Below are 11,101 nucleotides of genomic sequence, written 5' to 3'. Positions count from 1 at the left end.
ACCAGGCGACTGCAGGAGCTTCCCAAGTAGCCAATGTGCTTTTTGTTAAGGATGGATTGAGACCCCTGGCCCTCCAAAAGCTAAGTCGAGGGACTGGGGCTGGAAGAGTCTGGAGGGAGGGGAACACAGTTGGGCAATGCGGGCAGGGCTTGTGAAGTTAGTCTAGGGGAGAGCTGTGCAGGAGTGGGCCTCTTTAGGCATGTAAAGCGAAGAGGTTTCCCTTCATCCGAAGACTAGTATGAGCAGGGCAGTTCCAGCCTGTGTCTGTGGTCTTACGTTGTTTTTGTGGTGTCTTCTGTGTCATAGACCTTCCTTTGTTCTTGATGTCCTTGTTGCTCTTTGCACTCAAGAAGTTCATCGGGTGCCTTGGATGCCATCTCTAGGGCCTCAAATGCCTGTACCTATTGGATAGTGCCAACTGGGAGGTTCTGTTCTTGGTTTACAAATGTAAAGCATGGATCAGTCTTGTGTTTCGAAAGCTTCTGGTCAGTTCTCTTTGGCGGTGTCATTCCAGGCTGTGTCAGCAGCTCTTCTCTCTACCGGTCCATTGTCATGGACTGTGGGAGTTTTTCCTGGAATCCTTATGCTTTTAGGTCTTGAAGACAGGTTTATTACACATCCATCATCTCCATTTTGACCGCAAGTTCTTGTAAGGGACCATTTGGTTCTACTGTTTCTCCGGGGCTGCCACGGAGGCTCCTCATTCTCGGCTGTTGCGGCCACGTCGGTCTCCTTGTCCGACAGCTTCTCTCGTCCGGCAGTCATTGTTCTTGCAGAGAGTTTTCTCTCTTATTTGAATCCAATTGTTTGTGGTGTTGTGTGTAACGTTGGTCTGTGCCTGCGTGTGTGTTTTGGCTTGGAGCTGCCCTGCCCAGGGGTATAGTCAGGGGTAGGTGTCATAGCGATAAGAGGCTGTGGTTAATAGGTTGACAGGCCTAGACTGTTTAGGCAGAGGCTGGGAAGTGAGATCGGATGGACCGGCCGTCGGCAGACGGTGTGGACTGTCACTTCAACAGTGTTTTATAGAGGTGATGGGAGTCATGTGGGAGGGGCCGATCATCAGCAGCAAAGCAGATGGAATGTTGACGGTGGTAAGGCTTATGCATGGGGGGCCTTTAAGTTTGGCCCTTTATTCCTTTATGTAATGGCAGGCTGTATTTTGGACTCTGGGCGCTATTCCAAAATCAAATCAATACATCTGGAATTGTTAATGACTTAAGCAGCATACGGGTGACTTGTTCAATACTTATTTCAGGTGCCAGGGAACAAGATGGGCACCAAAGACCAACGGAGGCGCTGAGCAGAGCGTCATTAGGAGGTGGGTTGGCGCGTGGTGTTGAAGGGAAGACATGATTAGTAGCTATACGACTGCCTTACAGTTGGTGGTTTGTTTTTTTTTTTTCAATATTGTAGGTGCAAAGCAACGAGCGAAGCATGATATCGGCACCAGGGGTGACTCGGGCAAGGTGAGCAATGAGTAGTAGGCTGAAGTAGCAGTTATTTTTCTGGAGTGCTGTTGTCGGTGAAATTACCATCCCTGTTTGTGTTTCCCAGGTGGTACCTGAGCCTCAGCATGGCAACATGTAAATCTCAGGGGAAATACAGGTGAGCAGCCAAGGTAAAGGAGCAGGAGGAGGGAACCGGTGTGGCAGGTGGCAGTTTTGGGCGGTATCTCAGCATGTGTCTTCTGTTTTCTTTTTGTAGGTGCCACACATAGTCCTGAAGGGGCAAAGCAGCATGCTGACAAGAGGTCCGAGAAGGTGAGGCGGTTGTGGACCGGGTCAGCGTGTAAGAGCAAAGTACTGTGCAGCAACTCAGTGACATGTCTCTGTCTTGGTTTTGCAGGGGCCGTGCGGGCCGCCTTTGGCATTGGACAAGCTCTTGAGGTGAGTCAGGGTGGCAGCGAGGAGCGTAGGGCAGGTGACTTCTCACGGGCGCAATGATCATTTTGCGTGTCTTGGCATCTTAGGTTGCAGAGGCGATTATGGCTGCAGTGTCCGACTCTGGAAAGAACAAGTGAGCAGCAGAGCATCCTGGTGTTTCTGAGGAGGGGATTGTTGTGGAAGAGGTTGGTCTTGGCCAGTGTGATGCTTACTGTCAGCACCACGTGTGGTCTGTGATGTCCTCATCTCTTTTTCTTTTTCAGATGACGAAGCGGACCTATTGACTGCGGGAGCATCCCAGTTAGCCAACATGCTTGTTGTCGAGGATGGATTCAGACTCCCGGCCCTCCAAAAGCTAAGTCGAGGGACTGGGGCTGGGAAGGGTTTGGAGGGAGGGGACCACAGTTGGGCATTGCGGGCAGGGCTTGTAACATTCGTGCAGGGGAGAGGGCTGTGCAGGAGCGGGCCCCTCTGGGCACAGAAAGGGACCGAGTTTCCCTGCATCCTAGGGCTAGCGTGGGCAGGGCAGTTCCAGCCTGTGTCATCAGTGCTATGTTGTTGTTGTGGTGTGTCTTGTGTCGCAGACCTTCCTCTGGTCTCGATATCCTTGTTTCTCTTTGCACTCATAAAGCTCATCATATGCCTCCGTGCCATACCTGGGGTCTCGAATGCATGTACTCATTGGCATAGTGCCAATTCAGATCTTCTCTTCTTGCCTTACAAGCGTAAAGCGTGGATCAGTCTTGCATCTCTCTTTGGCGGCATCGTTACAGGCTGTGTCAGCAGCAGCTCTTCTCTCTTCCGGTCCATTTTTATGGACTGTGGGACTTGTTCCCTGCATTCTTATGCTGTTAGGTCTTGAAGCCGGACTTCTTGCACATCCATTGTCTCTGTTTTGACCATAACTTCTTGTAATGGACCATTCTGTTCTAATCCGATTTTCCGGGGGTGCAGTGGAGTCTCCTCGGTCTGGGCCATTGCGCCCCTGTTGTTCTCCTTGTTCAACAGCTTCTCTTGTCCAGTAGTCATGGTTCCTATGGAGAGTTTTTTCTCTCTTCTTTGAATCCCATGGTTTGTGGTGTTGTGTGTAGTGTCTGTCTGTGCCTGTGTGTGCTTGCCTTGGAACTGCTCTGCCCAGGGAAACCAGGGAACCCATAAATGGCAGGGGCAGGGTGGATGAGCAGCTAAGGTACTGGAGCAGGAGGTTGGGATAGATGCAGGCGAGCTTTGGTTTTGGGCAGTATCTCAGCATGTGCTGTTTGCTTTGATTTTATTGCAGGGGCCGCACATAGCCTCGGAGGAGCAAAGCAGCATGCTGACATGAGGTCTGAGAAGGTGAGGCAGTTGTGGGCCCGGTGAGTGTGTGAGATCAAAGTCAGTGCGGGGTGTCTCTTTTTCGGTTTTGCAGGGACTGTGAGGGAACACCTGTGGCATTGGACAACTGTTTGAGGTGAGCTGGGGTGGCAGTGAGGAGAGGTGTGGGCCAGGTGACTTCTCACGCGAGCAATGATCATTTTTTGTCTCTCGGTATCTTAGGCAGCAGAAGCAACGATGGCTGCAGCGTCTGACTCTGGAACGAGCAGGTGAGCAGAGCACCCCAGTTCTGAGGAGGGGATTTTTGTGGAAGAGGTTGGTCTTGGCCAGTGTGATGGTTACTGTCAGCAGTGTTTCTGGGTTTTCTCTTTATCAGTGATGAAGTGCAACCTGGTGACTGCAGGAGCATCCCAGATACCTAATGCATTTTTGGTCGAGGTTGGATTTAGAGCCCACGTCCCTCTGAAAGCTAAGTCCAGGGGCTTGGAAAGGTCTGGAGGGAGGGGACAACGGTTGGGCATTTCAGGGAGAGCTTGTGAAGGTAGTGTAGGGGAGAGGGCTGTCCAGGAACAGGCCACTTTGGGCGGATCAAGGGAAGGGGTTTCTCTGTAGCCCAAGGGGGCAGGGTAGTTCCAGAACTGTGTCTGTGGTGGTGTGTCATCTGTGTGGTCTGTTTTGTGTCTTGGATTTTACCTGTGTCTCAACATTGTCATTGCTGTCTGTGCTCAGTGAGCACATTATGCATATCAGGTGCCATTCCTAGGGTCTGGAATGCCCGTACTCTTGGGCATAGTGTCCATTGGGCGCTTCTCATCTTACGTTTTGCGTATAAAGCATGGATCGGTGTCACATCTTGGAAGTTTCCCATCAGTTCTCTTTTGCGGTGTCATCTCAGGCTGTGTCAGCAGCTCTTCTCTCTTCTGGTCCATTTTCATGGACTGTGGGACTTCTTCCCTGCAATCTTATGTTCTTAGGTCTTGAAGCCAGCTTCTTGCAGATCCATCGTGTCCGTTTAGAGCGTAACTTCTTGTAACGGACCATTCTGGTCAGCTCTGCTCTTCTGGGGCTGCCGTAGAGCCTCCTTGTTCTGGGCCATTGTGGCCCTGCTGGTCGTCTTGCAGGACAGCATCTCCCGTTGGGGAGTCATTCTTCTTGCCGAGAGTTTTCTCTGTTCTCTGAATCCCATTGTTTGTGGTGGTGTGTGTAATGTTGGTCTGCGTCTGTGTGTGTGTTTTGTTTCGTGCTTCTCTGCCCAGGGGTGTAGAGTGAGGGTCAGGTGGCATAGCGATAGGAGATCATGCTTAATCCGTTGATAGGCCTCGACCGTTCAGGCAGCGGTTGGGTAGCGAGCTCGCATGGAGTTGCTCCTCGGCAGGCTGTGCAGTCTATCATTTCAACGGTGTTTGGAAGTGACGATGGGAGCTATGTGGGAGGGGATGATCAGCAGTGGCAAAGAAGACTGAATGTTGACAGTGTTCAGCCTTGTAGGTGTGGGGCCTCAAGTTTAGTTTTTTGGGGGGGGTTGTTTTTAATGGCAAGCTTTTGTTGGACTGTAGACAGTATTCCAAAATGCTACCGATATTGCTGGACTTCCTAAGTTACGTATCAGCAACTGGGTATCTTGTGGAAGGAAGCGGTGTTTGCTAATGTGATGCTTCCAGTCAGTAATGTTAGTGAGTCGTGTTTGTTTATATATGTTACGCAGATACTGATGTAGAACACGTGGAATGCAGGAGCATCTAATTTTATGATGTGCTCAATGAGGATGGATTCCGCATCCTTCCCTCAAAGGTAAGTCCAGGGCCAAAGCTGTGGGTGGGGTGAGGCCGGCAGGAGGTGTAACACCAGGGTTGCGGAGGGAGCTATTTAGGGTCCGTTAAGTTTGGGGTGGACAGAGGTCCTGGCATCTGTCCTTTAGGGTGTGACTGTTCTGGCCTGTGTGTTTTTCCCAGTGTGATTTGTGTTGTGTGATTAGTCTTGTATGTGATGCTTTGTACAGGTATCTACCTTCTGCACTCTTGTGCACTTTGGTCGGTGTGCACTGGGTGTCTCAAGCTTCGCTGCTTTGGCCTGGAGCCTTGGTCAAGCGTTCCTCATCTTGCGACTGGAGCTTAAGGTGTGGTTTTCATCAGAGGTCTTTCTGGAGAGTCCCCTTTGCGGAGGTGATCTAGGCCACCGTGAAAGCTCTGCTCGTGGCAGTTCTGCTACCATAGAGTTCCCCTGCAGCATTTCATCTCTGCCTCGTTACGGGCTCAGGTCTTAAATCCTGGCTTCTCAGAACTCCGTATTGGTTTTGACCACCATCTGCGACTGCACCGTTTTGCAGCGTTTTGTGTTCTTTTCAACTGTATTATTACGCCTCGTATCGCATGCCACGTGAGTGTCTCGCACGGAATAGTCGTTTATTGTGTGTTGTATTGCCGTGCTCTATTTCTATTGAATTGTATGGCCCTGTATTTCTTTCTTGTGGCACTGGTTTTTTTTTTTTTTGTATTGCCTTGTATTGCTCTGTATTGTTGTTGTGTTGTAGTGCTCTATATTTGAATTTTTATTTCAATGTTTGGGCGTGTTGCACTCCAGCACTCGCTACTTGCGTGGACTGCTATCGGAGACTGTATTGCCTTGTATGAACTTGTATTGTGTTTTGTCATGTGGAGCTCTGTATTTGAATATGTATAGGCTTGTATAGCCGTGTATTGTGTTTTTTCTTGCGGATCTCTGTATTTGATCTAGCATTGCATTGTTTGTGTCTGTACCGGTCTTGGATTGCAGCGCTCCGTACTTGTAGCGAGCGATACCTGGGACCGTCTTGCATCGCACGGCTCTGTACTGTGTTTTGTATTGCATTGCATCAATCTGTACTTGTATCGAATGTTACCTGAGAGCATCATGCTTTGTACGATGCTGTATTGCGTTTTTTTACTGCAGCACTCTGTACTTGATTTTGCATTGCAGTGCTTGTGTGCGTATCGATCTGGCATTGCAGTGCTCTGTATTTGTAGTCTCTGTTCTTGGAGACTGTCTTGCCTTGTAACGAGGGCCGTGTTGCGTTTTGTAACGTGGAGCTCTGTATTTACTGGATATTGCATTGTATATCTCTGTGTCAGTCTTGCATTGCAGCGCTCTTTATGGACGCTCTCTGAGACGGGTAAGCGTTGTATGGGTCCGTGTTGCGCTTTGCCTTGTCGGTTATGTAAGAGTGCGTTGCATCGTATGGCATTAATCTTGCCAGTGTTCTCCGGTTCTGCATTTAAGTCCATACGGTATGGCATTGCGGTGTCAGGGTAGAGGCCGGGAGCGACTCGGAGGTCTTTACGTATGTGAGATGGAGTCAAGCCGATCGCAATTGGATCGAGAGCTAGCATGAGGTAAATTTGTAACTCGGCAATGTCTTTCCTATTGGCTTTGCAGGCACTTTGCAGCAAGCCTCCAGAAACAGTTGAGACGAGGTCTGAGGTGCAGCGTGACGGGCCTCAGCAGTCGGTTGCTTTGGTGCTCATCAGTTATTAGGATGCTCTGGAATTCTTAATTGTCACAGAGGATTCTGACTGTTAATCTTGGTTTTGAAGCGGAGCTGCAGAGGGCCATCTTATATTCTGGGTGCGGTGTCTGTTAAGGAGGCTCGTGTTCTGTTTTCGCATGTCACAGAGCAGCACGAGGCGCTTGTAGAGCATCAGGCATATTGTCATGGTACTGCAATTGCAGCAGCTGACAGCAGTGTCTATGCAAGTTTGAGTTACTGACATGGCGCCAGTCGAGCACATCTCGTTTCACGGAATGATGTGCCAGGGCAGCGCCACTAGATGGATCTAGCATCATTTGTGCACTAGGCTAGTCTGCTGTGCAGCTTGGGCTTTACCAGCAGGTGTTTCCTCGCTGACTGTTCTTGACAGCTCTCCCAGGGGTTTATTTCCTGCGGCATTCTAGTTCCTTTGTTTTTGTGGCATTTAGTCTCCATCGATTACTGTGACTCAATCCCCTGCCTCTTAGCCAAAACTGAGGTGCTCTCGAGGCAGGGCACACCAGAGGGTCCCTGCCACCTAGCCTCAGCATTGTTCTGTTTATTGTCAGGCTGCGTACCTTGGTGTAGCAGTAACAGTCCCCTGTGTGGTAGTCTGGTGTCCCAAGGTCACGTCTGTAGAGAGCGTGTGCGTTTGAGGTAGAGAGGCTTTGTGTGTTTGTGTAGCCATTCTAGTAGGGATGGAACAGTCCCAGCACGGGATGGTCCCGTGTTGATTCGCACGGCCCTTTTGGGTGGAGGTCGTATGGGTTTTTTGGGGCCGGTAGCTGCGCGCCAGCAGGCTGTGGACTCCTTTCCATTGGGGTTTGCAGGTGCCACTGAGTACTTTGTACCCCTGAGCAAATACTTGATTGAATTTAGCTGGAGTATACAATGATAAGTGAAGACGGAGCAGAAGCGGAAGTAGCTCAGCATATTGCTCAGCATCCGGTTATGAAGGCTAACAGTTTGGGATGATGCGGAGCGGCGATGTAGTTTTGAGATGCCCGGTGAGGCAGTTCTAGGGATGGCTCTCGATGTGCCGTGACCTGCTGTTGTGGCCGGCACGTGGCAAAGGGGCTACGTTCTGAGCGAGGAGTGTAATGAACGGCTGTGGAATCAGCGGTAGGTTTTGAATGCGTCTGATACTGTATGATGCTGTCAGGGTTAAATATGTTTTTCCTTTCAGACTGTGCGGGGTGGCTGAGTCTAATTTTTTTTTTTTGAGATATACAGGAATTAGGAAAATAGTGTTGAAAAAAAACCAGCTGGTGGAATTTTTTTGCCTTCCCCCAGCTGGGTGTTTTTCCCTGGTCCCGGCTGCTCGGCGAGGTGATGTTTATTGCCAGCGTTTGGACCGCAGGCAGGCCTCAGTTGGGGTTTTTGCAGGCAGGGTGAATTTTGAGGCTCCTGGGAACAGCGTTCCTGAGGAGCTCTACAGACACTGGGTGATGGCTGGCAGGCAGCTGAACGGATGGGGTGAGCGTGTGGGGTGAGTAGCGTGGTACTTGACTGCCAGTGTTGTTGAGCGGTGTATGGTTGAGGATTGTGTTTCTGTAGCGGGTTGTATGTGGGCTTGAGATGTATACTTTTCCAGAGATGTAGGAGTAGCTGAAAGAAAACCCAAATGATGTCAGAATAAAAAAACCCCAGCTGGGGGATTTTTTTTTTTCCTTCCCCCAGCTGGGTTTTTTTTTCCCCGGTCCCGGCCGCTCTGCGAGGCGATGTTCATCGCCAATGTTTGGGCCGCGGGCAGGCTCGGGCCGGGGTTTTGGCAGGCAGGGTGAATTTTGCGGCTCCCGGGAACAGCGTTCCCGAGGAGCACCATAGACTCAGGGTGATGGCGGGCAGAGGGCCGAACGGATGGGGTGAGCGTGTGGAGCGATTAGTGTGGTAGGTGACTGCAAATTGTGTCTGACAGCGTGTGGTTGATGAATGTGTTTCTGTAGCAGGTTGTATGTGGGCTTGAGATGGATTCTTTTCCAGACATGTAGGAGTAGCCAAAAAAAAACCCCAACCATGTTAGAATAAAAAAAACCCCAGCTGGGGGATTTTTTTTTCCTTCCCCCAGCTGGGTTTTTTTTTTCCCCGGTCCCGGCCGCTCTGCGAGGCGATGTTCATCGCCAATGTTTGGGCCGCGGGCAGGCTCGGGCCGGGGTTTTGGCAGGCAGGGTGAATTTTGCGGCTCCCGGGAACAGCGTTCCCGAGGAGCACCACAGACACAGGGTGATGGCAGGCAGGGGGCCGAATGGATGGGGTGAGCGTGTGGAGCGATTAGTGCGGTAGGTGACCGCAAATTGTGTCTGACAGCGTGTGGTGGTTGATTTTTGTTTCTGTAGCGGGTTGTATGTGGCCTTGAGATGCATTCTTTTCCAGAGATGTAGAAATAGCCCAAAAAACCTCACACCATGTTAGAATAAAAAAAACCCCAGCTGGGGGATTTTTTTTTCCTTCCCCCAGCTGGGTGTTTTTTTTCCCCGGTCCCGGCCGCTCTGCGAGGCGATGTTCATCGCCAATGTTTGGGCCGCGGGCAGGCTCGGGCCGGGGTTTTGGCAGGCAGGGTGAATTTTGCGGCTCCCGGGAACAGCGTTCCCGAGGAGCACCACAGACACAGGGTGATGGCAGGCAGGGGGCCGAATGGATGGGGTGAGCGTGTGGAGGGATTAGTGCGGTAGGTGACTGCAAATTGTGTCTGACAGCGTGTGGTGGTTGATTGTGTTTCTGTAGCGGGTTGTATGTGGCCTTGAGATGCATTCTTTTCCAGAGATGTAGAAATAGCCCAAAAAACCTCACACCATGTTAGAATAAAAAAAAAAACCCAGCTGGGGGATTTTTTTTCCTTCCCCCAGCTGGGTTTTTTTTTTTCCCCGGTCCCGGCTGCTCTGCAAGGCGATGTTCATCGCCAATGTTTGGGCCGCGGGCAGGCTCGGCCCAGGGTTTTGGCAGGCAGGGTGTATTTTGCGGCTCCCGGGAATGCTGTTTCCGGGGAGCCCTCCCCTGGAATGTTGGTATGCTGTATCACTGCAGGGATGCCTCTGTAGCAGACAGTCATAGGAAGATGATTGAGGTTTGTGGAGCAGAAGGGTGTGGGGAGTTGGACTAGATGGCAGTGTGGTCAAGGACCGGCATGTGTAGCAAGTTGGTCTAACTGTATTGTAGGGCGTTAGGGTTGTAAATTGCTGCGATCATTGTAGTTTGCGACAGAATGGTCTGTTGAATGTTTATATGAGCATATAGGTGGGGAAGAGGAGAGAGAGTTCATTGGGCACAGCAGAGCTCGGTCATTGTCTGCCTGGGCATGCAAGTAGCAGAAAAACAATTTTTTGTGTGTAGCAGTGGCCTGTGTGGTGAGTGGAAGGGAGCAACGCAGAAAGGATTGTAGCTATGATTTTTGCATTTACAGGTGCAATGTGGAACACTAAGGAAGAGTGTGCAGAGTTTGATTTAAGGATCACAAGGACTGAGTTAAAATGCACTACAGTAATAGCAGCTGTTGAGATCAGCAAGGCAGTAAGTCCTATTGCACTATAGTAGTAAATGGTGGAAACGGAACGTGGGTAATGATAATGGGTAATGTTCTCGGTGTCAGTAATGAGCCAAATGTATCTGGAAAAATGAGGGAAACGGACACGCAGGACAGCGCCGGCAGGTTACCGTGTCAGCGCTCAACGGACCAGGAAATGACTGTACTAATGTAAGGGTGGCCCTCCATGTCCATAGGTAAATATACGGTCTGGGGAGAAAAGGCGCTGCAGATATTGACAGGTGTGGCGGGGGAGCCGAAGGGCAACGAAACCGGGTGTTGTAAAGACCAATTAAGGTGAAACAGGCACGTGAGGGCCAGTTGTACATCCCTTTAGTGTAATGTAGCTGTCAGTGGTTTAAAAGAAATCGTGTGTCTTAGTACTCGGAGCATGGCTTAATAGCGATAGCATAACTGCCGATCTAAGAGGGAGGAGTAGTTTAAAGTTCTCGTAGAGCAATGGGTGGGTGTAACACACGTACAAACCAGACAGTGATGTTCACGGGGCAATGGAGGCAATGAAGGAGCTCGGAGTTGTGCTGTGGAGAGAGCATCCAAGGCACCGCTAAAGGGAATGATAATTTGGACTTGTGAAGTATCCCTCAGAAGTACTAGAGGTATCTCAGGTTGTTGAGGCATAGCACTCTGGAAAGGTGTAGCAGTCAAAATAAAAATTGATATTGTATGAAAATGTAATAAAGTTGAATAAAGATTATGTAGTTTTGTGTCTGCAGTTCCTTTTTATGGAGTGGCTTATTCCTCTGTGTGCACATACCCTCAGTAGCATTAGACTTGCTCCTTGTCTTGAAAATGTTTTGTGTTTAAGTGTCATAGCATTGTGTGTTTTTCCTCTGTCTTTGTGTTTGATAGGTGAGTCTTTTT

The 11,101-nt window shown here is 50.1% G+C and overlaps 1 long non-coding RNA gene across 1 annotated transcript; it reads left to right on the top strand.

Moving 5' to 3' along the window:
* The first annotated feature begins 3,217 nt into the window (after positions 1 to 3,217).
* On the top strand, positions 3,218 to 3,687 carry LOC142362792 (uncharacterized). Its single transcript, XR_012765292.1, has 3 exons — positions 3,218 to 3,333; positions 3,420 to 3,466; positions 3,574 to 3,687. It is a non-coding gene; the product is annotated as an uncharacterized LOC142362792 (long non-coding RNA).
* Positions 3,688 to 11,101: the final 7,414 nt, after the last annotated feature.

Source organism: Opisthocomus hoazin, chromosome 12 (genome assembly GCF_030867145.1).
Source record: "Opisthocomus hoazin isolate bOpiHoa1 chromosome 12, bOpiHoa1.hap1, whole genome shotgun sequence".
NCBI classification, from domain to species: Eukaryota; Metazoa; Chordata; class Aves; order Opisthocomiformes; family Opisthocomidae; genus Opisthocomus; species Opisthocomus hoazin.
The sequence above is the reverse complement of the archived record's forward strand: the minus strand, read 5'-3'. Positions and strand labels throughout refer to the sequence as shown.